At 36.7% G+C, this 25,442-nt stretch overlaps 1 protein-coding gene across 7 annotated transcripts in view; it reads left to right on the top strand.

Moving 5' to 3' along the window:
• Positions 1-25,442, top strand: part of LOC141447530 (lachesin-like) — an 860,405-nt gene that overhangs the window by 324,342 nt on the left and 510,621 nt on the right. The window contains exon 4 of one of the 7 annotated variants that reach the window (XM_074115179.1): positions 10,406-10,441. The exons of the other annotated variants lie outside the window; for them this stretch is intronic. The gene's annotated coding sequence lies outside the window, so the exon portion shown is untranslated. The remainder of the gene's footprint in view (positions 1-10,405; positions 10,442-25,442) is intronic. 7 annotated transcript variants of the gene reach the window in all.

Genomic DNA, 25,442 nt, shown 5'->3' with positions numbered 1-25,442 from the left:
CTTCGTTGCTCTCAAAGAATCATTCATTGCTTTAGACTATCCAAGAAATGGACCTGTTTTGGTAAACAGCAGTTCTGGATTGTGCCAAATACTAAATGTTTATTGAGATCCCCTACATTACCTTTATTTTGGCAGAGGAATAATAATAATAATAATAAAGGGAAGGGATTAGCTATGAGGTTAGCATACTGGACTTCCACGCGGAGGTCCTGGGATCGAATCCAGCAGCTGACCCTTAGATTTCCTCTTCCCAGGAGCTTCTTACAGCTCACTGTCCGGTAATGGACAGTGTTGTCTGTAACGAGAGAACACTGTCCGGAGGCCGGCAGTGCACTGGAGAAAGCACCGGGCGCTAATAACCTCAGCTGTTGATGCGCAAAAAAATAAAAAAAATCTGCAAGAAAATTTTGCAAAGTTATCTCAACTTACTCCCGGAAGTGTAAAGTTAGCGTATATATTTTAAGAGAGTGTCCCCAGTTCATGTTAATGCAAATAACATCATGCATTTTGATACTTTACATTTAACCCAGCTTCGAAAGTGTTTGCTTTTCATTGAAAATAAAAGTAAAATTTCGAACGGTTAATATAATATTCGTATTTTACGAGTATATAGACGCCACGATAAACGCCGTGCGGTTAGAAGCGAGACCCAAAAAGCTATGATGTATTGCGGTATAGTAGACTCCATGTATGTTTAGGCGTTTATTTAATGTTTAATACGAGAATGAAATATAAAGTTTACTTAGTCAATGCTGGGTTAATATCGTTGATTTAAACCGTCGTAGCGCGCATGATTATTGGATCTATATGATCGGTTTCGTACTTCCATTCATCATCAGAGGTTAATTACGCAGTTTGGCGTGGCCTGATTTTTACGGTATATTATTTATTTAAATAAATAAGAAAGATTTCGGGTGAGTGATGATTACACCAGATTTGTTGTCCTAAAATTGTTTGTTAGGCTATAAAAGTTTGGAAGTCTACGCTTTCTAGAATGAGATACATGGTAGGTGTACCTGAAGAAACACGCGCTTGTAATTAATCTTCTGCTTAATTAAGCTCTCCCAGAGAAAACTTGAAATTAAAATTACTAAAATTATAATTTAATATATTAATAATTATTAATAGTAAAGTTTTCTTACAAAATTTATTTACAAATTTCATATCAGATTATAAAGTAGCCTCTTCACTTGTACTTGATGTTATAGAATACGCTTCAAACTTATCCAACAAACTTAAATAATAATTAGAATAACTTCAAGGGAAATTTTAGAAGGAATTTTTAGCCCAATACTATGAAGTTATAGTGGTAGTACTTTCCTGCTTACAAATTGTTACATCTGAACCGGTGAAGCGATTATTTCTTGGCTAAGAGGGGATAAAAGATACTATTACTGATAAGTGGCAGAAAAACTGATGGAAAGAGAATTTTCCTAAAAGTAATTTACATTAAGAGTATCTTAAGAACCGGATAGTGGCGTTGAATGCGCTGTAAAGGCCTTCCAGTTTTACATGGTTGGGTTCAGAAACTTGGTTGTAGTAGGAGCGGCTTATGAAGTAGAAGAATGTTGTTGTTATTTGTTGTTGTAGACTGTTTTTCTTAAGAATAAGAAGATGGAAGTGGCGAGAAAGAGAGAGAGAAGTGGCAAAACCTTCCCTCTTCCCTCAGAAGTCAAATTAACAACAACGAAAAGTTTATCCTCAGTGTGGAAAACTCGTTTCCACATGTTGGCAGAGGAGTTCACTTACAGCAGCACATATGTGTACATCACTTGCACGCATATCTTTAGTACACTAGGCTCCATGAAGGGGGACATGTCTTAAATATTTTCCATAGCTAGTAGTTTTCCAGTTAGAAAAGCTAATGGATGTGGAAGAACGAGGATCTAAAAGGGGGGAAACTCTCGGCTTAGACTTTTCTCTCTCCCAGCATCCACAACGTCACACTTCCAGAACTTCCCCCTTGTCATACTCCAGGACCCAGCCAAACCAACCAAACACACACATACCCTTCTAGACCTTGGCCTAAACTAGTCCACAAGGCTTCCTCTGTATGTGAACTCATTAAAGGGCGTCGTCGTCGTCGTCGTCGTCGTGTAGATTGCTTTGGTTGTGCTCTACTACGTACAGAGAGCTGGCTGGCTCTCTTTACTAAAGACATCACTGTTGGTGACACTTCCAAAATAGTTTTTGAACTTAACCAAAGTGGGAGTGAAAACTGAGTTTTCTTAGCCACGTCATCCTGGTAAAACTGTTCCCATATGAACCTTGTTAATCTCATAACCTCCTCCTACTCATACACATAACCTTAGCCTTTCTACAGTGAACCTTGTTGAATTCTCCACTTCCATACATTTACCTCACTTATAATTTCTACAAGCACTTTATTTATTATTAGTGGTGAGTTACAATATTTTGTATAGCCGTAACTAATGAAATTTAAAGGTCGCTCACTAGTAGAGTTCTAAAGACTATCGTGGATAGCGCTGGTCATTTTCGAGATTTTTTTTTTAATAAGTAAAAACTCTATGTGTGCAGTGGTAGTTCCGGTTGCTAAGTTACGGTCAGGTCTTCTGGTGGGGCCCAATCTTAATATTAAGTTTTAGCTTCATGCGATATTTCCGTTTAAAAGATATATTAATCACACACTCTTAGGGGACCCCAAGAATGATATTTCTGGTAGAAAAAAAAACAGTTTCCGAAAATTTGACATCATCTCCTATTCTTTTGTTAATCTTAGTGAAAGTTAAAAATAAAAAAGTGTGAATATTGTGAATAATCTACGTTCTCCAATATTGAAGCGGAAATACTGCAACCAGTTCACAGACGAGACAAGATAACTATCGATAACATTTATCGAGTTGCCTACAAAATATTCTTTAAAAAAAAAATCTTCATCTTCTCACTCCTCAAGAAAAACAAGGGAAAAATAAAAAGAATGAAGAACATTTAAGGGCTAGATGAATGGGCTAAAGTATCACCGAGTTGAGCCAAGTTTACAGCCGAAGGATACAGACAAAGCAGAGATGGGGATGGCTTGGGAGGTAGAGAGAGAGAGTGAGAGAGAGGAACATTACAACTAAACCCTTCAACAGCCCTTCTAAACCAGGTTTATCTCGCTCGCCAAGTTACTGCTTTCAACTACCTAGTGTAAAGGGCGTTCAGTAACATTTATAAGATGATGAACTGAGTTCAAAGAATGGACTGGGTATTATTAGTTACTATTATTTTCAGTGAAAAGACGTAATCTTCGCAGATATGAGGGACAAATTAGCTCAACCAGAGGATTCTTTCCTGATAAGATTAGGATTCTAATAGGGCGGCCCTTAAGGCCTACGCCACTGCGACCCCTTTGGATCTATTGTGGCTTCCCAACTTTAGAGCACGCCCTCCAGACCTGTCCTTTTAATCAGACTCTTAATGCTGGAGAGCGTGCTCCTGGGTGAAGCTCACAGGTCTTGGTTTATCCTCCCCGAGAAGTAACATTCTTAGCCAGACAAGCCCCTCTCACTGACCCAACACAGTGCCGTTTCCTCGTCTTCCTGACAGAACCTACAAAGGCTATCATCTGCCAGGCCCATGCTATGCATAGATGCTTTCTGAGCCTGCAGTGGCCGTATTCTTTCCCGAAAAGAGTATGACAAAGAGGGAAAGAGGGGCTTGTTTTAATGAACAGGATATGTCAAAAAATGAGGAAATTAGAGTGAAAACAGGATATGCATGAAGGAAATCCACTAAACTCCCTCTAAAGAACGCCCTACATTGGTATGGTAATTCTAAGTGATTGTCTGTAAAACAGAACAGAACATTAAGATACTGTAAAGAATGTGGAGTCACTCGAAAAGAGTTAAGATAGGAACAAAATCATATTTATCCATTCCAGAGAGAAACAATCACATCCTAGTTTCATAAAGTTCAGGAAAACCTGGGCGGAAAAATAGGGATTCAAAGAAACTGGAGATAAGGAGAAAATGTAATGAAAATTTCATTGAAAAAAAGTGACAGGATTCCAAAAACATTTTCCTGATTAGATTCCACTTGCTTCAAAAAGTGAACGTGTATGTCCTATGCTTAGAACAGCTTAGAATGTCTTGGAACTTACAGGCATCCTAGGCAATCAAGATGCTGTGACAGAACTGCTGTTACATTTATATCTTCTCAGGACCATCCTATGTGCCCATAACTTAAACCCGAAGACCTCCCTAAATTCTCTTCAACTGCTCCAATTCAAATCCTGTACCCGCCACACTCCGCCGCCTCCGTCCTTCTGACATTTATATTTCTTCCTCCAGAACAACAGCCTGCAACGAAAGAACCCTGTCCGGAGACCGGCAGTGCACTGAAAAAAGCTCCGGGACGCCAATAACCTCAGATGTTGACGCGCCTTAAATCATAAAACATCCAAGTCACTTCCCTTTGGACCTTTAGTACACCACTGCTCCTCCGTTTTTTTTTTTGGATAAACCCTGCCTCTTCTAACTTCAGCTGTCCATGTCTAAGTCCTTTTATGGTTTCCACGGTTTCATTTGTGTTAAGCATTTTAGAAGGCCAATCAAAGTGCCGCGAAGATAGTTGATTTAACTCTTGGAAAGTATTGAGGAGAAAGCAGGATATTGCCGGATGTTAACCAATATTCCGGATATACTGTAGGCGTATGTTGAGTCGTTAATCAAGCGAACTGAAAGCCATCGAACGATAATCATTGAAACATAAAAACTTCTTATTTTAAAATATCTAAAATCTTACATTTCGCCCCCTCAGACTATTTATTATGGTATAAACAAAGGCGCCACTACAGGCAAAGTTAACGAAATATCCCTGTGTAATTCCAGTAGACTCTTCCATTATTCCTCCGCCCCCCCCGACCGCACCCCGCCTCACCCTATCAAGCTCATTTCAGTTTTCGGCCATTAGCAGCCATTAACGGGCCACGGATCCTCTTACACGGCACCTAAATATCCTACGTCACCAGTGTACCAAACACTTTACACTAAAACGTTATAAATCGCCGGCCGTATATAATGGGGCCTACAAATTGTCTGTCGTAAGTTTTAAATGGCCAACTAAGCGATAAATTGTCAATCATCTTGTCAAATGTTGTCTCTTTTTTTAGGAGAATAACGTGCCTTTGACCATTTTTGTTGGTTTTGTTTTGTTGGTTTTGGCGAGGTAAACATAATTCACAATGAAATCTGATACGATCAAGTTTTACAAAAGTACATTTTTTAAGGAAATAAATGTTCTAAATTTCTCTGAGCTTTTTGAAAAATAGTTTTTAGTAACTGAGTAATTGTTTATTAAAATTTAAAAATGAATAACCTCTCACGACTTCCTCTTTTCGCAGACTATGTAAGCTTTATTAAACTTTCTTCAAGCTTAAAATTGGTATAAAAAAGTAATTGACTCTTAACAATAAAAACGTTCACTCTAATGGTGTTTTTCTTTTTCTTTTAAAAATTGCAAAAAAAGGAGATTAGATGAGCTAGAGTTTACCATTTGATACGTTGAACCCGACTTCTCAAAATCAAAATCTCTGCAGACACTAAGTGAATTGTTATCGTATTGGGGATACATTCGGGTCACCCATAAAGGGGCACTCTCACTAGCGACCACCTCCATTTACGGGCCAGTTTTTGGATTTCCCCGTTTTACCCCTATAAACTTTCTATATAAAAGAACCTCCGTCTAACGGATGATCTACATAACGACATTGATTTTGGGGAACGGATTATATGTTTCACCTCCCACCAATGACCACCTTATTATTAAAAGTTCGTTTGACGCGGCGATAAAAAGAATTATCCCTTCTCAAGTTTTTCTTTTTTTTCTGTTTTTTTCCCCCCTAAAGTTTCCCATATAAGCTCCATACATCTTGTACCATTTTAATCATTTTTCAATATTATTTTTTCCGATAAACAAAAGTGGTTAACTCTAGAAGAGAAAATAAATGTGTTGGAAGATTTTGCAAAAACCAAATCAAGCCATCATCGTCAACTTGCCGAAAAGTTTGTTCTATTTTTCTAATAATAGATGATAGTATGATTGATAATTTTACCATAAATTATTAATGTTATGAATAAATGTGATGATTATTATAAAAATTGTTTTTAAATCTATTAATAATAAACAATTTTTAAATAGATGTAAAGGAAAAAAGCCCATATTTTTTCATTATGAAACTTGCCTACAATCCTTCTAACGACCACCTCCAAATAGCGGCCACTTTGCTTTCCCCCACCAGTGTCCGTTATTGAGAGGTTCGACTGTACATCATAATAAAGTATTGTTCTTGTTATAAAGCTGGAATTGCCACAGGGACACTAAGGTGACCCTGAAGAAACACTCAGACTTCCCCCTTTAAACTGTAGCTCTTGTAAATCATAGTTTCAAAACATCCATAGCTTTCAGCCATGCTAAGAAATTCCAGAGAATTCTAGCCATGCTTTTTAATATATTATTAAGGAGAAACACAAAATTCACAATTTTCCTGAGAATTAGCCAGAAAAAATGCAAGTTTTTCCAGTTAGAAGAGACGGGCACTTGTTCAGTGGGAATTTTCCGTGCACTTCAAATCCTGCATAGCTTTTAGAAATATCCAACAAGATTCTATTAAATAATAACCTGTATAAACCTTTAAGTAGGGGAATTATGCGGACGTGAGTGAAAATAGCTCTAAATAATCACAGTAGGTGGTAAATTAATTTTACCTTGTAATAAAAGATGAATTTCCCAGCAGTCTAAATAGGAAATTGTTTTGAAAGATAATTTGCCAAGTGTAGGTAGGACCTGGAGTGGATCTGGTGTTTGGTTACAAGCTTGTAATACTTGGATGGAAGTAGGGAGTACACAAGGGAGATACATTGCACAGCGGGGAGTAGCGCAAGTCTCTGGGCATGTACAAGAACATTCCCAGAAGGGAAGGAAGAAGAATGGAGAGCCTTAGAACAACTGAAGCGATCCCATAATCCCTAAAACATTGAGGGATTAGTCCATTGCTAATTGGATGCCAGAGTATCCCAGTTGCAACGGCAAAACAGTTGTTTCATACATCCCATGCGCTTATACTTAAATCCTTTTAAACAATGTTCATGCTAGTTACCATAATAGTTACCACAATGTGTTTGGCTAACTTTCCCGGCCGCTGGCGGCTGTTTCCATTATGACGTCAAATTCTCAAGCATCTCCACCATTTGCTTGTCGGCTAACATCTCTACAATCCTTTATATAGTCACGAAGCTCTCTCCTCTACATGTTGACTTTTAATACAGTATATAACCTTCTTATCACTAATAATCTTAAACGGTTATATCCCACCAGAATGTAACTGCTTAGGAGAACCTTGGGATTAGTTCCACAGCAGCCACAATTGGTGGTGGGGGGATGCTTTTTAGTTTTTCTTTTTTTCTGAATTGTTGGTCATGTTTAACAAAAATTTGCTTTTCATAAGAAAAAATTTATTCCCCAAAATTTAGGCTTACTTTTTTTCCACAAAACCTTTTAATTGTACAAAGCAATCTTTCATAAAACTTTCTTGATGCTGTAATCTTGACGTTAAACTATTTCCAAGATTCTGCACGCAAATGGAGCCCTCAAAAATCTCATTATGATTCTCTTTATCAGTTCCAATTTATTATTTTGATTTTGCTATAGCATCTCCCTAGTTTCTGAAGATGTCTTCCAAAACCATTCATTTCTGTTTATCTCTTTAGACCAAGACCTACCATCTACTCTTCCAATAAACGTCTTAATGGACCATCATGATGGTAGCAACCATTGACTTGGCCATATAAACGTCTAAGCTTCGTTAAAACGTATTATTTCCACAGCAACCTCCACTTTTATCTCCTCAATTTTCACACATTGTGCAGTCCAATTATTCTGGCAAAGTTTCACCCGAAGTCCATGTCTGAAGTTTTCAGCTTAATTTTAAGCCTCAATTTAGGCAATTAAATTTTCTGGGATATTTCAAATCCGAAGTGATGTCGTAATTTCGCATGTTTTTTTTTATATTACTGACCGGTTTCGGATTTTTGGTAACCTTTCTCATTCAGTCAACAAGTGATGTGTGAAAAATCAACTTAGTTGAAGTGGCAATTCTTAAAACCATGATGATTCTTTAATAAAGGATGAAAATAAGAAACCTGAGTACGCTACGAGGGAAAAAGTCAAAGAGAATAAAGTCCTTGAAAAGAACTCCCGACAGATGGACAGGAAGTCATCCTTGTCTAATATAAAACTAAGTAAGGCATCAGGATAGGAAAGACTAAGCCTCCAGGCAAATTTATTATTAGGTAGTAGATCAAAAATGGCGACTGAAAAATGTTTTTTTGGTACCTTTAGCTGACAAGTTTATTTATTGATGATGTGACATCAATGAAGTGTAAATTGTGTAAATGTGAATGTGTATGTTTGATGAGATGCTAGTGTTGAGTGTTGTTTGTGTTGTTAGGCTAGGATACCCGCAGGGACGCCAAGATCCCTGAAGAAGTGGCTAGTCCACTTCCTCCCTACGGGGTGGGGTGTTCTTATTATTCAAGGATGGATGTTCTAAACCGTTTTCCAAAACTTACTCTTCCCCTGCAATCCTTCAATCCCTACAAAATGGGGGGATAAATCTTGCATTACTTCCTGAAAGCTCCCTAAAACCATGTCAAGAGTCTTGTTAAATTCTTGCATCCCTCTGTTCTTGTCCTGTGAGAATGAAGCCTCTTGGAAATGACTCATTTTTTTAACAAATTTAGAAAACAAGACTCCGACCATTTTTGATTTCGGTTTTAATGCAATTAATTAGTGGATAGAAATGAAATCAATCATGGCCAAAAATTGAACTTCGAAGAGTTGTCATCTTGATGATTAATGTGGAACAATGATGGGCGCATGTTTACTAGATGATTGGACTGAACGAGGAAAAGATAATTAGTAGAATTGCAGAGGAAACTAATTAGTTGGATTGTATGGGAATTGGGTGTGGGATAAGAGAAGTAGTTCTCCCCTGACATGACAATTATTCCTTGAATTCCTTTTTCCAAACAAATGCAAGGAAAGCGGGGGTTGAGGAACACTGATAAGGTTATGATATCGAAGATCCAACTGCAACCTTCCATTAAGGATAAAGTCAATATTGGAAAAGACCTGGGGAGCGAAATATTCCTTACCAGTTCCCAATCTATTTCCTATCCAATAATAATACAAGCACCAACCTCAAGAATTATACAGTTAGAACGTTCACTTCCGGTCATACATTATCAGCACTAAAAAGGAAATCACTCCCCCCAAAGCCCCTCCATCCTCTTATTTGCTAACTATAAATGGATCACAGAGTAATGGTCCCCACATCCATGCCAGATAGCCTAAAAAAAAACCTATAGATAATCATACTCAAAAGGATAATGGGTATTTTCAAAGTGAGAACCCACCAGACAGCACTTCGCTAACGTTCAACAGAATATAGCCTCCTTCACAACTTGAACCCACAATGTGATGGTTTACATTGAAAACGGGGTTTGTATTTGGGACTGTTTGTCCCAAGGTTTACATTTACAAACAGGATGATGGATTATTTGCAAACTATGGTGGTTATACTATAGACGATGGGTATTCCATAATAGTTTATGGTTTTAAGACATGAACAAAAGGGCAGTCTACATAATTTACGAGTAGATCTTCAGATGGAATCTGTGAGAGTAGTATAAAGCCTAAAACACTGAGACCTACTGTAGCATCTTAGGATGAACATTATTATTATTATTATTTAAAAAACATATTTTAAAAAGAAAAAGCATTTTCTGTGATTTCCCAACAAGTTTTGCTGATCACAGACAGATCAAGTTGCATAAACCATTTGTTCGAATACTCAAGTACCTCGAAACGCAAAGTATCATTGAAATATCCACAAATAAAATACTTCGTCTAAAAAAAAAAAAGGTAACAGACAGTAAAAACTACACCCAGAAGCGGAAGACGCGCGAATTTTTAGAGAGTGTTAGTCTCTAGTGTCCTTAGTGCGTAAGCCCCACCACCTCGTCAAGGTTGGACACAAAGTGGGGTCAAGGCTGGAAAGGCCCAGGGGCCGTAAAGAGGGCAAAAATAAGAACACCGAGAGGACCAATCTTTAAAAAGGAGATATGCAGATGAAGAAAATACTGAGGAAGATGAGTAGAAGTGTAATGTAAAGGGATACAGTAAGGCGGTTGTTGCTCCTTCTCCTTGCCTGCAGATTGAAGGAGATGCACTGTCTGGTGGCCTGCAAAGATATAAGATAAGATAATCATCAGTCAGTAAGAAGCTTTTAGAAAGAGAAAAATCTAAGGGCCAGCAGCTGGATTCGAACCCGGGATCTCCCACCCTACTTTTTTATTATTCTATTTTTATTTTAGGTCATTAATAATTTGTTTTTTTGTTACAGGTAAGTTACCTGGACATATTTTGGGTCATAAATAAGGTAATTTTATCAAAAATCTTTTTTTTATATTTTTTTTTTGGAAGATACCTTAGTAAAATTGCAAGAATTTCAAATTTGGCCTAAATATTAGGTGTCATACTTATTTTTATTTTATTAACAACTACACAGACACAAAGATCTGCTGCGTAAATGTTTGGGAGAGTGTAGTTCCGGTTTGCCACAAACCTTCTGAAGTCTAAGGGCCATAATTTGTAGCCTAAGAGGCTGATAAAGGGTTTGTACTGCCCCTCTGTCCACTCTAATGTCCCATTATGAGCCTACTTTCCATACGAGATCATTTTATTACTATAATAAAATTATTCATAACGAAATAATTTTACATAAAACAAACTAATGACTTAGATAGTTTTTCTCATAATAACAATAAAATAATATTCAAAATAATTGACGTAAAATAACGGTATAAACAAACTTGTCCAAAAGTTAAAATTTTTTTTTATTATTATTTTAATTTAGGGTCTTTTAAGTTTATGGTTGAAATTTATAAACGTGGCGATCACGTAGGTCTTCTTCCGTTTTCGAACTTGTAAAAAACTATTGTCCTTCCTATTTAAATCCGACACTCCAAGAATTACCCTGCTACTACTGTTCATAGACTTCGAGAAAGCCTTCGACAGTGTGTACACCGAAGCAATTTTGAAAACCTTAAAGAGTAAACAAATTAAATATGAATACATTAAAATTATAGAATTTATTTACAAAAACGCCGAACTGCAAGTTAACATTGGAAATCAAAGAAAGAATATTAAAATACGAAGAGGTCTACGTCAAGGAGATGTACCTTCTGCAAAGATATTTGGAGTAGTAATGGAAGAAATTTTTAAGAGTTGCCAGTGGCATAACTACGGTATTAAAGTGAATGGTGAACAATTGGTCACTATGAAGTTCGCAGACGATTTAGTGCTGATTGGAAAGTCTCATGAAGAGATAATGAATATGTTGAAAGACCTAGTTAAATATGCCGAAAAACTCGGATTAAAAATAAATCCACAAAAAACTAAAATAATGAAAATAAATAACACTGAAGATATGATGGTAATGATAAACGAAGAACCAATAGAAGAAGTAGTTGAATATGTATATTTAGGGCAACTCATTGATAAAGAAGAGAAAATAGATAAAGAAATTAACAGAAGAATAAGACTAAGCTGGGGAATGTATAGTAAATACAGAAAATTATTTAGATCAGACGTGAGTATCGCAGTAAAGAAGAAGCTATGGAACTGCGTAGTGAGACCAGTCCTAACATATGGATGCGAAACTTGGAGTCTGACTAGAAAAGATTTGGAGAAGATAAGAAAGACAGTAAGAAAGATGGAAAGAAGCATGATGAAGATAAGTAGGAGAGAAAGGAAAAGCAACAAATGGATAAGGGCACAGACTGGAATGGATGATATTATAAAGGTGATCTGCGAAAAAAAATGGAAATGGGCTGGCCACATTGTGCGTTCGGAGGATGGCAGATGGGCCAAGAAAATACTGGAATGGTGCCCCCTGGGTTTAAAAAGAAAGAGGGGTAGACCTAAAATAAAATGGGATCACGAGATGAGGAAATGCTGCGGCGGAGTAGCATGGAAGAGAGTCGCCCTTGACAGAGCAGAATGGAGGAGAATGAGCGCAATATATGTTGAAGCCTGGCTACCACAGGAGAAGTAAAAACAATACAAAATATTAGCAATAAATTCGGTGAAAAATAAAATAATTAGAAGCAAAAATAATTAAATTAAAATATGTTGGTCTATTAGTGTAATACTCTGTGTGAATAAAGATGTAAATAAAATAAAAAATGATAACCTCTGAAATTGTAAAATTCTGTTTAAATTAGTATTTTTGTGTAAGTTAATATTTTTAAACTATTTTATTAAGACTATATAAATTTAAATAATTTTGAAAAAAAAAGAAAAAAAAAGTACATTTATGTTGAAGATTATTTGATTTGAACTAAGAACAGATAAATTTTTTTTTTAATGATTAGCAACTCAAATTCCCCTTAGGGGTGCCACAGCGTTAGCTGATTTAAATATTTAAATGTATTGTTTAAATGATTTAATAAATGGCCTTCATTTCATTTCATTTCACTCCAAGAATTAGTAATTTTTCTGGAGATATGTTAAAAAAAAAAAAAGAGTAGTTAGTTTTAGGTCAGAGCAGTTAGTTTTATGTCAGATCAGTTAGTTTTATGTCAGAGCAGTTTAGTTATGTCAGAGCAGTTAAGTTTTTTGTTAGAGCAGTCAGTTTTATGTCAGATCAGTTAGTTTCATGTCAGAGCAGTTAGTTTTATGTCAGATCAGTTAGTTTTATGTCAGAGCAGTTAGTTTTATGTCAGAGCAGTTTAGTTTTATGTCAGAGCAGTTAGTTTTATGTTAGAGTAGTTTAGTTTTATGTCAGATCGGTTAGTTTCATGTCAGAGCAGTTAGTTTTATGTTAGAGTAGTTTAGTTTTATGTCAGAGCAGTTTAGTTTTATGTCAGAGCAGTTTAGTTTTACGATAGAGCAGTTAGTTTTATGTCAGAGCAATTAGTTTTATGTTAGAGCAGTTAGTAATAAGAAACAGAGAAGTGCGTTTTTATCAATTTGCACAGCTGATCTTGACGTACAAAGTAGGGATGGCTATTTCCGAATAATAAGTTTAAAAAAATAAATAAATAAAGAGTATTATAATGTATTTTTATAGTTTAAAACAAATTTAAAATATAAAGCGCGTAAATTTCATCTAGGAGCAATTGCCTTTCTGACTGGAGAGGGCGTGGCTTGAAGGCGTAGTCGCCATGGAAATACCAGCTTTTGATTGGCCAACTCAAGCCGCCCATTTTTTTCACGCCTCCACCTCTACATTCTGATCGGTTAATAATTCAACACTAATTATTTGGTATAAAAATATAGTTTAATTTTTTTTTTTTTTTTTAATAATTTGCAATAAAAGAAAAGATGATGAAAATATTTATTCAAATTTTCAAAAATTTATTGCTTTATTCTTGTTTTTCTTTTATGGAAAATGAAAATCAAATAGATTTGTTATGATTTTATGCAGGAAAAAAGGGAAACCAAATTCAGTTTAAATGTAGGGCAGAAGAAGGAAGAAGGAAGTAGTTGTAATGTTAATGAAAAGTATTTCCTTTTAATGAATTTTCCGGCCGATGGCTTTTATCTATCGTGTAATTCTTGTTTGTATTAAATTTATTCTAAATGTAACTTTAGATCAATTTTCCGTCCTGTGGTAAAGAATTTGGACGATAATTCCAAGTTAAATTGAAGAAATTAAGTACAATAACTAATTTGTGTGATAAATCTTCAGTTTTTTTGAGAAGTTGCAATGTTGCCACCTTCAACATTCAAAAAAAAAAAAAAAGCTTGGAAGGATTAGTTTCGTGAACGGAAATCTTTGGCATAGAGCTTAAGCTGAAGTGACTCGCTCAGCTGTCACAGGGGATATGATTGAGTGATTCCTCATGACAAATTGCTTGTGACGCCCTGGAAGGGAGGATAGTAACTTTAAGCAACAGCACTGGCGATATCTTTTCTCCTTTCTCTCTCTCTCTCTCTCTCTCTTTTACAGTACCCTCAAGTTATTGCATAACTCAGCCAAATTCTAGGAAGAGTGTGGAGCTGACTGTGAGAGGATACCATTCCCTGGTGCTGGATTCGCCCTTACCATTCAAGCCCTCTCTAAGAAATTCTGGAGGAGATTCTCTCCGAATTAAAGGGAATGATGAATTCTAAATCTTCCTCCTCCTCCTCCTCCCCATCCTGAGGATATGGGAGCGAAAAGTATTGCGAAAAATCTACGGCCTGGTGTACGGTGAATGGATTGACGGTGAATGGAGGCTCCGAAAGAGCGAAGAACTCAAGAAACTATACGGAGAACCGCCGGACATAGTTTCTTGAATCCAAAAAAAAAAAAAAAAAAAAAAGGCAGGCTGTGGTGGCTCGTGACCCATCATCGAGAGTTCCGAGAAAAGGACTATAAGGACACCCCTATAGGAGGGGCGCAAGACGTAGAGATCGTCCCAGGATAAGATGGTTGGATGACGTAGAAAGAGATCTGCGAAAGGTGTGGTTGTTAGAAGATGGCGCCTAAAAGCCGAGGACAGACTTCCTCTTGAAGGAGGTCCAGGTCCTACTATAGGACTACAGCACCATGGGAAGAAGAAGATGATGAATTCTAAATAGGTTATATTTTCTACAAATCTTAAAAACTGCCTAACCTCCCTTAGGTTATAAATATATTCTGGAGGAGAAAAATTAAAACTAGAATAAAACCAAAAATAAATAAATAAATAAATAACAGCACACTAGAAATAAATAATACATTTTTAGACAATACATTAAAGTGGGCATCATGGCACAACAATGGGTGAAAAAGAAGAAACGTCCTTTTTCTATTCCCACTTGTTCTTTATCATCCAGGACGCGCGCACACTCTCTCTCATATATATATATATGGGACTCTCCTTTTTAGAACTGGACCCACTTATTGTTAGAGTGGGCTAGCAGTGTCTTCTATGGTAGACCAGGACCTACTCTAAGGGTCAGCAGCTCTGATTATACCGGCCCCTTAGAGCGGCGAAATATAACCAGGAAACCGATGAAAGAAGGGCCCCTCCCCTACCACAAGAACAAAAGAATTTTTACCCACCCAAAAAAAAAAAATTATTGCCCTTTTTAATAAAAAAAAAATATTTAAAACGAATAAAAAAGATAATAAAGTTGCGGTCTTTCTATAGAACCTCTTCCAAGATGGCAGTTAGCGGTGGCCCGGATATAAAACCCGGGTATAGTTGGTTTGTGGTTGGTTGTAGTATTATTGCTGTTGGTATATATACAATACCTTCAACCAATTCAGTGTTGAAGCCATTCTTCTAAGTAGTATGTCATTGTTGGGTCGAAGGATCGCTGTAATGGACGGGGAGGGGGCTGGTGGCAAGAAAATCTTTACATTTAATTTTCTTCCATCATTTCCGGAGCTTCTACGTATTTCCTTTTTTTAACCAAATATTTTGTGCGTGTTTACGCAATGGGATTTTCTTTACTATATTTTTTTATTTTCCCCACGTTATTCACATATTATTTTTCCTGCTTTTCCAATTTTCATTTATGAAATATATAATTACTTAGATAACAGAAAAACGAAATTAAATAAAATTTAAAAGTGTCAACGAATTTTCTATTTCCTAGCAAAGACCTCTCTCTATAATTCATTGTCACTTCGAAACAAATGTCATAGATATGCTATTATGATATTTAATATATTGTAACGAAGTTGAACTGGGCGGAGAAGAAAGGCCTAGATTGTTTTAGAGGTTGAACGACCAAAGTCAGTAACAGGCCGCCACTGCATTAACAAAAGGGCGGCATCTACTTGTGGCAGAAAAAAAAAAGGCCTAGATTGTTCTAGGGGTTAAGCGACTAAAGCCGGTAACAGGCCACCACTGTGTAGACAAAAGGGCCGGTCTATACCTGAACTAGAAAGGAAAGGGCTAGATTGTTCAAGGAGTTAGTGACCTGTGTAAAAGCCAGCTAAGAGAAAGGCCTCAGTTGGGGTGGTGGCATATGTGTTTTCCCAGCCAGTGATTGACAGGTAGGAGCGAGAAAGAGAGTAGGAGGAAGGCGGCCCCAGCTGAGGTGGTGGCAGTATGTTTTCTCCAGCCAATGAACGTCAGGAGGGCGTGGAAACTTATGCTCAGAGAGTTGGAGGAGGGCAGTCCCAGTTGGAGGGAGGCACGCAGTTAAAAGGAGGCAGACACAGCTGGAGAAGTAAGTTTTCAATTAAGTTTTAAGAGTTTTTAAGCAGTTTTAATCAGTTGTTAGTGAAGTCTTTGAGAGAGTCAGTGTTGCGGAGTGCTTCAGTGGTAGCTAGTTGGGCAATTAGTCAGTTGATGAGTAGAGCTGTGTTAGTGTAGCTGAGACTAGTGCAATTCGGTGCAGTGTGGACCAGTGGTCAGTCGGGGAACAGTTTTGTGGCGTTACGAAGTGAGTAAGTAACAGTAAACTGTTGTGACTGTTGTAAATGGTGACTGTAATGAATAGCGTTAGTTGCTTGTAAATGTTAATGTGAGTAATGTTAACGTGTTAATAAATCAGGTTATTACTTACAACTTTAGCGAGTTTTATTAGTTAATCAAACCCACATATTAAAATAACTAGTGGCAGGCACTAGTTGTGTTAGTAAAGTTTTTTTGGAAAAACTTTACAATATGCTATGGTTCCCAATTACAGTACAACCTCGATTAACCGGCTCTCGGTTAACCGGGATCTTAAGAACACCTGGATGGGCGCCCAAAACAATAGTTAATTTTCGGTGGCGACAGGAAAATTTTGTTGTCTTCCGATGTAACATAATTGGTAGGCGGTGGCAGCAATTCTTTTATACCTGATTTTCTTGAAGGGTCATTATATTTTTTTCACGATAAGGACATTCCAACAGTGGTTGCACAAAGTTTTGCTTTTTAAATTGTTGTTACACTCATCAGAGAGTGGTCGTTTGATAGAAAAAAGCAAACAACACTTGGAAAGTATTTTTCAAAAAGTTGAACGGCAAAAAAATGAAAAATTAAAAAAAAAATATGTATGTAAAAAATAAAAAAAAAGGATTGCCGTCTAAGATAGGAGTTGATCTCTGGGACGATACAGTAATGTATTACCATGTAATACCGTGTATTCGGTTTAACCGGGATTTCAGTTTTCCGGGGTGGGTATAGCCGGAGGTCAACCCGGTTTAATCGAGGTTCTACTGTATCTGGAATAATCTGGAAGAAGAGTTACAAACATACAACACCCACGCAAAGATGCTGGAGTTCGATTAACAGCAACCCATGGATCTCACCCTTTATTCTGACAGGACATAATCGTCAGAGATGTTAATTCATCAGTTTGACTTCAACCAAATTCGCGTGCTGCGACGGAAAAATTCAGCGAAATAATAAAGTGATCCAGTTAGGCTGCTAGGATATTTTGGGTTTAAGTCCCCTTTTTTTTTGTGTTGGGGGGGGGACGCTTTAATTATGATCTTCGTTCAGGAAGTTGGAGAAACAAAGGAGATAAAGATGATAGCTGAAGAAGCGGATTATCTGATGATCTTGACGGCCGTAGGAAGGAAGTGGACTAGCCACTTCTAAGCGGATGTGTACCCAGTAAGAGAAAGTTCTAAATACCTGAAATCTGAGCCAATCATTTAATTTCCGATAAATTTAACGGCCAGTAAATTTTTGGATTATTTTTAATTATTATTATTTTTAATGCTTCATCAATCTACAATAAATAACAGCACATAAAATTGCATGTCACCTGATCAGAATTAATCGATTTATAAATATGATTAATTTACTCCGATTAGATAATAATTAATTAAGTGCTATTATTTAGTATTATGAGCTGTATAATTAAAAAGTAAAGAGGCTTTGTGTGCGTGCGTTAGAGAGAGAGAGTGAGTGGGAGCAGGACAGAGAGCGTAAAAGAGGAGCGCAATCGACTATCATTTTATTACGTGACAAGCAAACAATAAATCAATCGATTATGTTCACTCGATTATGTAGAGCTCTTTTTTTTTTTATGTACAGATATGAACAAACTTAATTTGCTGATCTAGTCGATAATTATTCAATAGTATTATTGAAATTTAATTTACATTTTTCGCTGTGATTTATGAATGGATAAGTGGCTATGAATGAGTTTAAAGACAACTTGATTAAGAAGAAAAAAATAATTAGAAAAAACTGGGAGGATTCCAAGAATTCTAACTTGCCTCAATCGTTTGAGGCTTTAAAAATCGAGGTTCCTAAACGATTGTTCCAATTTTCATTATTCGCCTTCCCAAGTGGTCTCACAGAACGATTAAGAACGGTAAGTAGGAAGACGAAAAGAGATCTATTTTTCACCCTCCTAGTGCCAGCAAGAGCAGCCTTCGTCCCATTTTCTTTTCCCTAGGAATTTTCGAAAGAATCTTAGAAAGATTAGATTAAATTAGAGCGGCCTCAAGGCCTACGCCACTGCGACCCCTTTGGATCTATTGTGGCTCCCCGACTTTAGAGCTCACCCTCCAGACCCGTCCGTTTAATTAGACTCTTAATTCTGGAGAGTGACTCCTGGGTAAAGCACTCCGGCCTTGGTTTTTCCTCCCCGAGAAGTAACATCCTTAGCCATACAAGCCCCTCACACTGACACAACACGTGCAGTGCAGTTTCCTCTTCTTCCTGGCAGAACCTACAAAGGCTGTCATCTGCCAGGCCCATGCGATGCATGTGTTTTCTGAGTCTGCAGTGGCCAGTTAATAAGCCTACAATTATCCTTATAGCCCCCCGGCCTTGACGGATTAATTCTGCAGTCAGCCTCGGCGAATAGCCTCTGATGAACTCCTTCGCCTGTCTCTTAGAAAGATGCTGGAGGAAGGATTTCTATTTTCTTCTTCCTCTTCTTCTTCTTCTTCTACTTCTTCGAATGCAGGTTCAGGTAGGCAATTCAAGCTCGTCTGATTCTAGGGCAGTTCAGAAGATTGTGGAGTGGTGTCTAAAAGTATAGCCAAATCCTACAGCCTCCTAAAATATCACTCTTGCGGCTCCCCTAATTGTAGACATTTTTTTTTGTGGGTATAAAATGTGTGAGGCCACATGCTTTTTTAACTTGAAGGGCATTGGCCTTATTAAACTACAAGCAAAGGGACTTAAAAGACTTACTACTTTTTAATTTTTTTTTTTTTTTCTCCTTGATTTGTTTACAATTGTGCTTCTGTGTTTGTCCACTAGAGAGAGAGAGCGTGTTATCGTTACGACAACGAGTCACGCGAACACCAAATGTTGATGGCCATATCGTGTTTAATGCTTGAAAAAACCTCCAATAAGTTTAAGCATTCCTGCTAACTTTAAGGTACATATTATGTTTTAATGACTTTTTTTTTTAAATATAATACCCATTCGATTTTTTTTTATACTGTCAAGGTCATTTAATGGTCCAAAAATTAAATAAACATTTAAATTGCATAATACGAGTTAGACGCCAACAAATATACATAATTGCAGTTGTTTCTACTCTCCAGACTTCCTCTTAGTATACCTATTATAATGGCCGTGCCAAATCTTAGAAATAACTACTAAGAAAAGAAAGGTCCTATCTCCTCTATGCGTACATTGCATTGAGGAGGAGGATTTCAAACATGTAATAATGGATATGTCCACGTTATGTGGTAGAAAGGAAATGAATGTTTGACGACATATACAGGTATTTAGATGCACCATTTAGCTAGGAAGACATAATATTCTCCACCAACATATATGTGCTTAAATCTGTAGCAGAGCTAGCTAAGAAATATGAATGTATTTAAAAGTTATAGCCGATTAGAATTAACGGAAGAAAATGATTAGAGAAGGATTACGGTGATTTTAATTTCGGTTAAGCTATATGGATGGCAGGAATATAGAGTACTGATCCATCCATTAGTTGTAAGTTTGTATGTAAATAGTTGTATATAGTAGAGGGATGAATGTATGAAGCGAATGTATTTATATGTAAGAATGGAGAGTGAGTGATATTCTAGTGATAAGCACCTAGACGATGCTGGCTGTATACATAGACGATGCTGGCTGTATGGCGGAAACCAATGCCAAAAAAAAAAAAGAAACGTCTCTTACACAAAAATTTACTTAAAACAATATGGACCAACTGAAACCGATCTTTGGGGTACTTCTACCAAGCAGCGACAACCTCCTAAGAATCCCCCAATCTGCGACACAGTTTTGTCAATGTTTCCTTTTATGTGTATCCCAACCGTACCATTCATAATGACCTCGATGTTCCTTTCGTATTCCCTATGTAACCTCAAATCCGCTACTAGAAAATCCATAATCCTTATCCATGCGGAGTCCAACAGTGAACTTTAAAAAAAGCTCTGAGCGCCCATGAACTTAGATATTGACGCGCTTTAAATAAAATAAAGGTTTGAACTTAAACAAATTCTAGTAAAGGAAAATCGTCGGGGTTTTTACATGAGATTTTTCTTTTTTCTTAATTTCCGGCCCCTTCCCCCAAAAAAGAGGGAATGCATTCCCAGTCATCGTTGCCAAAAGAGGTGAATATTCATTTAAATTTCAAAAAATTGGAGCCAACAAAAAAATTCAAATTATAATGTAAGAGGCTAAAAATGTTTCGAAACACCTGTTAGCCTGCAATGATGAATAACTTAATAACCTTACTTAAATGATGCTTAATTACTTTTAAAACTTTGGCCTGTTCATTAAAAACTATTCTACTTAAAAAGCAAACTTTAAACATCAATGTAAATTTATGTAAAATATTTATAATATCTATGATTAGCAGCGTTTTATAATATTGAGTTACGCAGGGGTCGCCAAACTTTTTTTGATCATGGACACCCCTATATAATTTTTTTGAAATCTCCATCGACCCCTCCATAAAAGTAATTTTCAGTTAATTGAAAATAAAACCATTAGGTAGTGTGTTTGTAAATTTATTTTATGATTTTAAACATTTATTTATTTTTATAATCTTTTATTGGAATTTACAACTGCAACAGTTGTAGCAACAAGCAAATGTGGTAGCTGATAGCAAAAAAATACGTGAAAATCATGAGTGGAGAAGGCACCCAGTGGTGTCACTCCAGTAACTTGCTTTGCTCTCACGATAAGAGTAGATCACGAGGGCCATCTTCTCTTCCAATATCCTTAGAGGATTACCTGGTAATGTGGAGGAAGATAAGTGTTCTATGAGAGGGTTAGGATGAGCTGCTGTAGAGGAATGAAATTTTGAGAAAACGAGTGTTAGCAAGATCTATAATGAAAGGGAGATTTTGAGATCATTATGGACAGTGAGGTTAGATACATAGAACGGAGAAGTTAAGAAGTTTTCGAAGTATTTTTGAACTGTAATGTCTGGAGGCGTTGTGAGTTGGAACGCTTAGTCGATTCCCATAATTAAACATTTATTAAAGTAATTTTACATTGTGTAACAAATAGTTTTATGAAAAATATCTTAATGTTGAAATTTAAATACCTTAATATTTATTAAATAATAAGTAACTATAAATAAGTAAAGTAACTACAAGTATTGCTTGTTAATTAATGAGATGGGTGTGCAATGGTGTTTCTTATATTGGGTTCGAAATTGTTTTTGCTTCGACCCCCTGGCTCAGATCGACCCCTACTTTTGTTAAATAGACCCCAGGGGTCTTATATAGACCACCTTCCTTTTTTTTTTTTTTTGTGCGACATCTGAGTTAGGGTACTTATTTTGTCTAAACAAAAGTTGGAATATTGTAAAAATTTGTTTTCATTGAGCTAGGAAATTGAGATAAATTTTAGGGACTTCTACGATAATTTTGAGATGTTAAGAGATCCCTTTAGAAGCTCTCCCCTCTGAACAGGGAATCATTTCAAAGTGGGTACTATAGAGGGATTCTTAGGTTTAGTAAAATAGCGTAAACTAATCCCTCCCTAGGGTGCGGAAAAACGGGCATTTCCGGTGAAAAGACAAAAAAAAAAAAAATCTGCACAAATTCCTCATTTTTGCGGAAGTGAAAACAAAAAAAAAGACGAAAAATCCCACATTTCCAATCAAGTGATATCGCATTTACGCAGGCGTACAACAGAATTGTTGCGCTTCGAGTGGCCAAAAGAAGTAAACTATTATTTAGTCCCCCTCCTCCGCTCTCCGCCCACCGCCACCGCAACGACCTCACTATATTTTATAACGATTTATAACAAGGCACAAACGCTTACAGCTAGCGGTATCTGTTGGGGACCCGGATTAAAATAGTACTTCAAATAATTTATGAAAATAGCATAGTTGCGCTTGCTAAGTACTTTTTAAACCCACAAGAGGTCACCACATATGCTTTACTCATTAAAACTTTTATTCTGCGTTATCTCTTCATTTTAATGAATTTGCTAATTTCATGCACGTGTAAAATCTAGTTTGTTTGTTTTCTGTTCGTTTGTTTGTTCCTTTTTTCTGTTTTTAAATGAAGAGTTTTCCTCTATTCACAAAAATGTACAAACTTACATAACCTCTCTCACTGTAACCTACTTAACTTCCTAATGAATGACATATCCAGAGTTTGTACTTTGGGTAAAAAACAAGTACGATCTCTTTGTATTGTTTGAATGTTAGGGGTGTAAGTGTAAGTGTTGTTAGACTGGAATACCCGCAGGGACGCCAAGTTCCCTGAAGAAGGTGGCTAGTCCACTTCCTCCTACGGGGAAGGGGTATTAATTTGACTAGTATATCGCAGAGGATGTCCCAGCGGAAATTCAGCATAGCTGCTGCGTTAAAGAGTGTTGGAGTCCCAGATGATTGAGGTGACCTCGAAGAAATTAAATTAACGTCTCTTGTTTTCTTGTTACAGCTCCGCATTCATGGTCTTCTTTGGCTCCGTATCCATTGTCTTTCTGTGCTGCATTCATGGTCTTTTTGGCTCCGCATTCATTGTCTTTCTGTGTCGCATTCATGGTTTTTTTTGGCTCTGCATCCATTGTCTTTCTTGGCCGCATTCATGGTCTTTTGGGCTCTGCATCCATTGTCTTTCTGTGCCGCAACCATGTCTTTTTTTTTTTGGACAGCCCTGCACTTGTACAATGCCTTAAAAAATTCACTGCTCTCCTACAGGCCTAATTTAGAAGGGTGGATGTCTTCCGGGACTCTCTTCTCGCAAGCAAGTCGATGCTAATAGCCTTCCCCAGTTTCGCAAATTATGTTGAATATTTTTGTTCCCTAACTAATAAAAATTACAATCATAAATGAATAGCTTCGCACACTATTTACATGGTCTCTAAGTTATTTTTGTGCAGCCATAAATCTATCATCCAAAGCTTCTAAACTTTGATCTCTTTTCGATATTATCTTGTTTGTATCCTTAAAAAAAATAAAATAAAATAAAGTAATGCCGCCAGAATATTGTGGAAAAAAAAATTGCGGGAAGGGAAGGAAATACTGGAAGAGGAGGAAGATTGTCTTTTTATAGCAGACTGGAGACTTAACCGTGATCCGGGAAGTACGTGTACATATCCGTCTTGGCTGGGAGTTAACAGCTCATCTGCATGCAGTCGACCTATACAGCTATCTGTCGTCTGGGTTGTAAAATGAGAAAGTGAGGGGAAGCGGAAAAGAGAAGAGAGGGGATAAGTGGAAATGAGGGCTTTATTTTGTTGTGGGTGGAGAGGAAGTGTTTAAAAAAAAGTATTGTTCTTTTTTTTATCAACTTCCTTTTGATTGGCTGTCGTCACATGATGCTTCGATGTTATTATAAAGTACGTTCATAAGTGCAGCTTAAAATTTCAAAATGAAGGGGGGAAATTGAGAAGCACTTTCTGGAGAAGTAAGTTTTACAAAATATGTTCTTAAGGATGTGAGAAATCAGGAGTTAGAGTGCCAAAGAAGTGGAGGAATAGACACCACCTTCTATCTATTGGCCAAGCAGATAAATACGCTGGATTATTTCTAGCCATGACTTCCGCCACGCATGCCAATTCACGTGAATTCTCTAACTAGGAAGCTGAATCCTACTAAAACAGAAGCTCTTCGTAGGTTCTGAAATGAAGGTAAAACTTAATAACCAGGGAATTCCTTGCAAAGAAAAGGATCAAGAAGTGCGCAATTCTTCGGCGTAATTCTTTGATACTACAACTCATCTTCAGAACTGCACATCCGCAACAACTCTCCACCTGATCAATGTACTGCTCTGCAAGACACTCCTCAGACCACTGCTGAAGTACGCCTACAGTGTTTGGATAACATCACTAACAAACAAACTGACTAAGGGCTACTGAAGAATTTTCAAAATAAAGTTCAACAAATTTACGCCATATGTTTAATTAGAAACATACAAAACGTCAAAGAACTTGGCATTTCAAAGATTTATTCTCAAAAGGTCAAACTATCAGAGAAGAGCTTCATCAAGATCTTTGAAGAACTGAACTTCATTTCCAGCAAAAAAAAAGGAAAAAAAACGCACAATAAGATGAGATTTTGGTACAAGAGTCTGGAGACAGGAGGTTTAAACCATGTGCTGAATCCTTCAAATTCATCCCTTCATGAAAATTAATATTAAATTAACAAAGATTGTTGATAGGAAAATGGGGAAAAGTCATCCAGAATGTAAAAAAAAAAATCCTAAAGAAAAGATTAGTTTCCTAATTAGAGGAGACGGTTGATGATGATGATGTACGTACTTCATACTTCCAATTTTTCTGGAGCAAATAGTTGGCTTACCAATAACGAATCAAACCGGATATTAGTTGAGATCGTTCTAAGTAGAAGGGCTCTACAATCAACACGTCACATATTGGACACAACAGACTCACTCTGCCAAACAAACCCCTTGACCTCTTGACCTAGATTGCCAAAGAAGGTCAGCTTACTTACTTTGGAAGGTTCCCCTCCCCTAGGCTTACTGTGAATATCTGTCACGCAAAAAGTGATTAAATGTAATAAATAAAGAAAAAAAGATGAAGGTCAATAAAGATTATTTATTGATATATTAAATTTGATACATACATAATCAGACCCATCATGCAATGGGATAACTAATTAATAAAATCATAATACTAAGCCCATATGATTGGTCGAGATATGCGATATGTTCAGAGAGAGATAGAGTCGATATGTGATGATACAATACAATGATAACGGGGTATATCATATCTAATTACAGAATTTAAATGAGCCGATAACACCCAACTGCATTGTTATTATTTTAACTGAACAAATAGAAAATACATTTTTTAATTAATATAATTTGGTGAAATCAATACTTATAAATGTATTTCCAAATGATTATCATTAACCTGGATGCTGGATGTAACTTTTGTATGAGATTCCAGGAAAAATGCTCCTTAAGAGAATTTAGGGAGAGAGAATTCGGTCAAGCTACGCTGTGTGCTGGAATTTTAAGTGTTACTTGTAATTTGAAGTAGAAATTAGAAACATAAACGAGATACGACTTCTAGCCAGAATACTTGGACAAACGCTCAAAGCTTTCA

This window comes from Rhodnius prolixus, unplaced genomic scaffold (assembly GCF_049639745.1).
Source record: "Rhodnius prolixus isolate KJV_2025 unplaced genomic scaffold, Rpr scaffold_7, whole genome shotgun sequence".
In the NCBI taxonomy this organism is placed as follows: Eukaryota; Metazoa; Arthropoda; class Insecta; order Hemiptera; family Reduviidae; genus Rhodnius; species Rhodnius prolixus.
The sequence above is the reverse complement of the archived record's forward strand: the minus strand, read 5'-3'. Positions and strand labels throughout refer to the sequence as shown.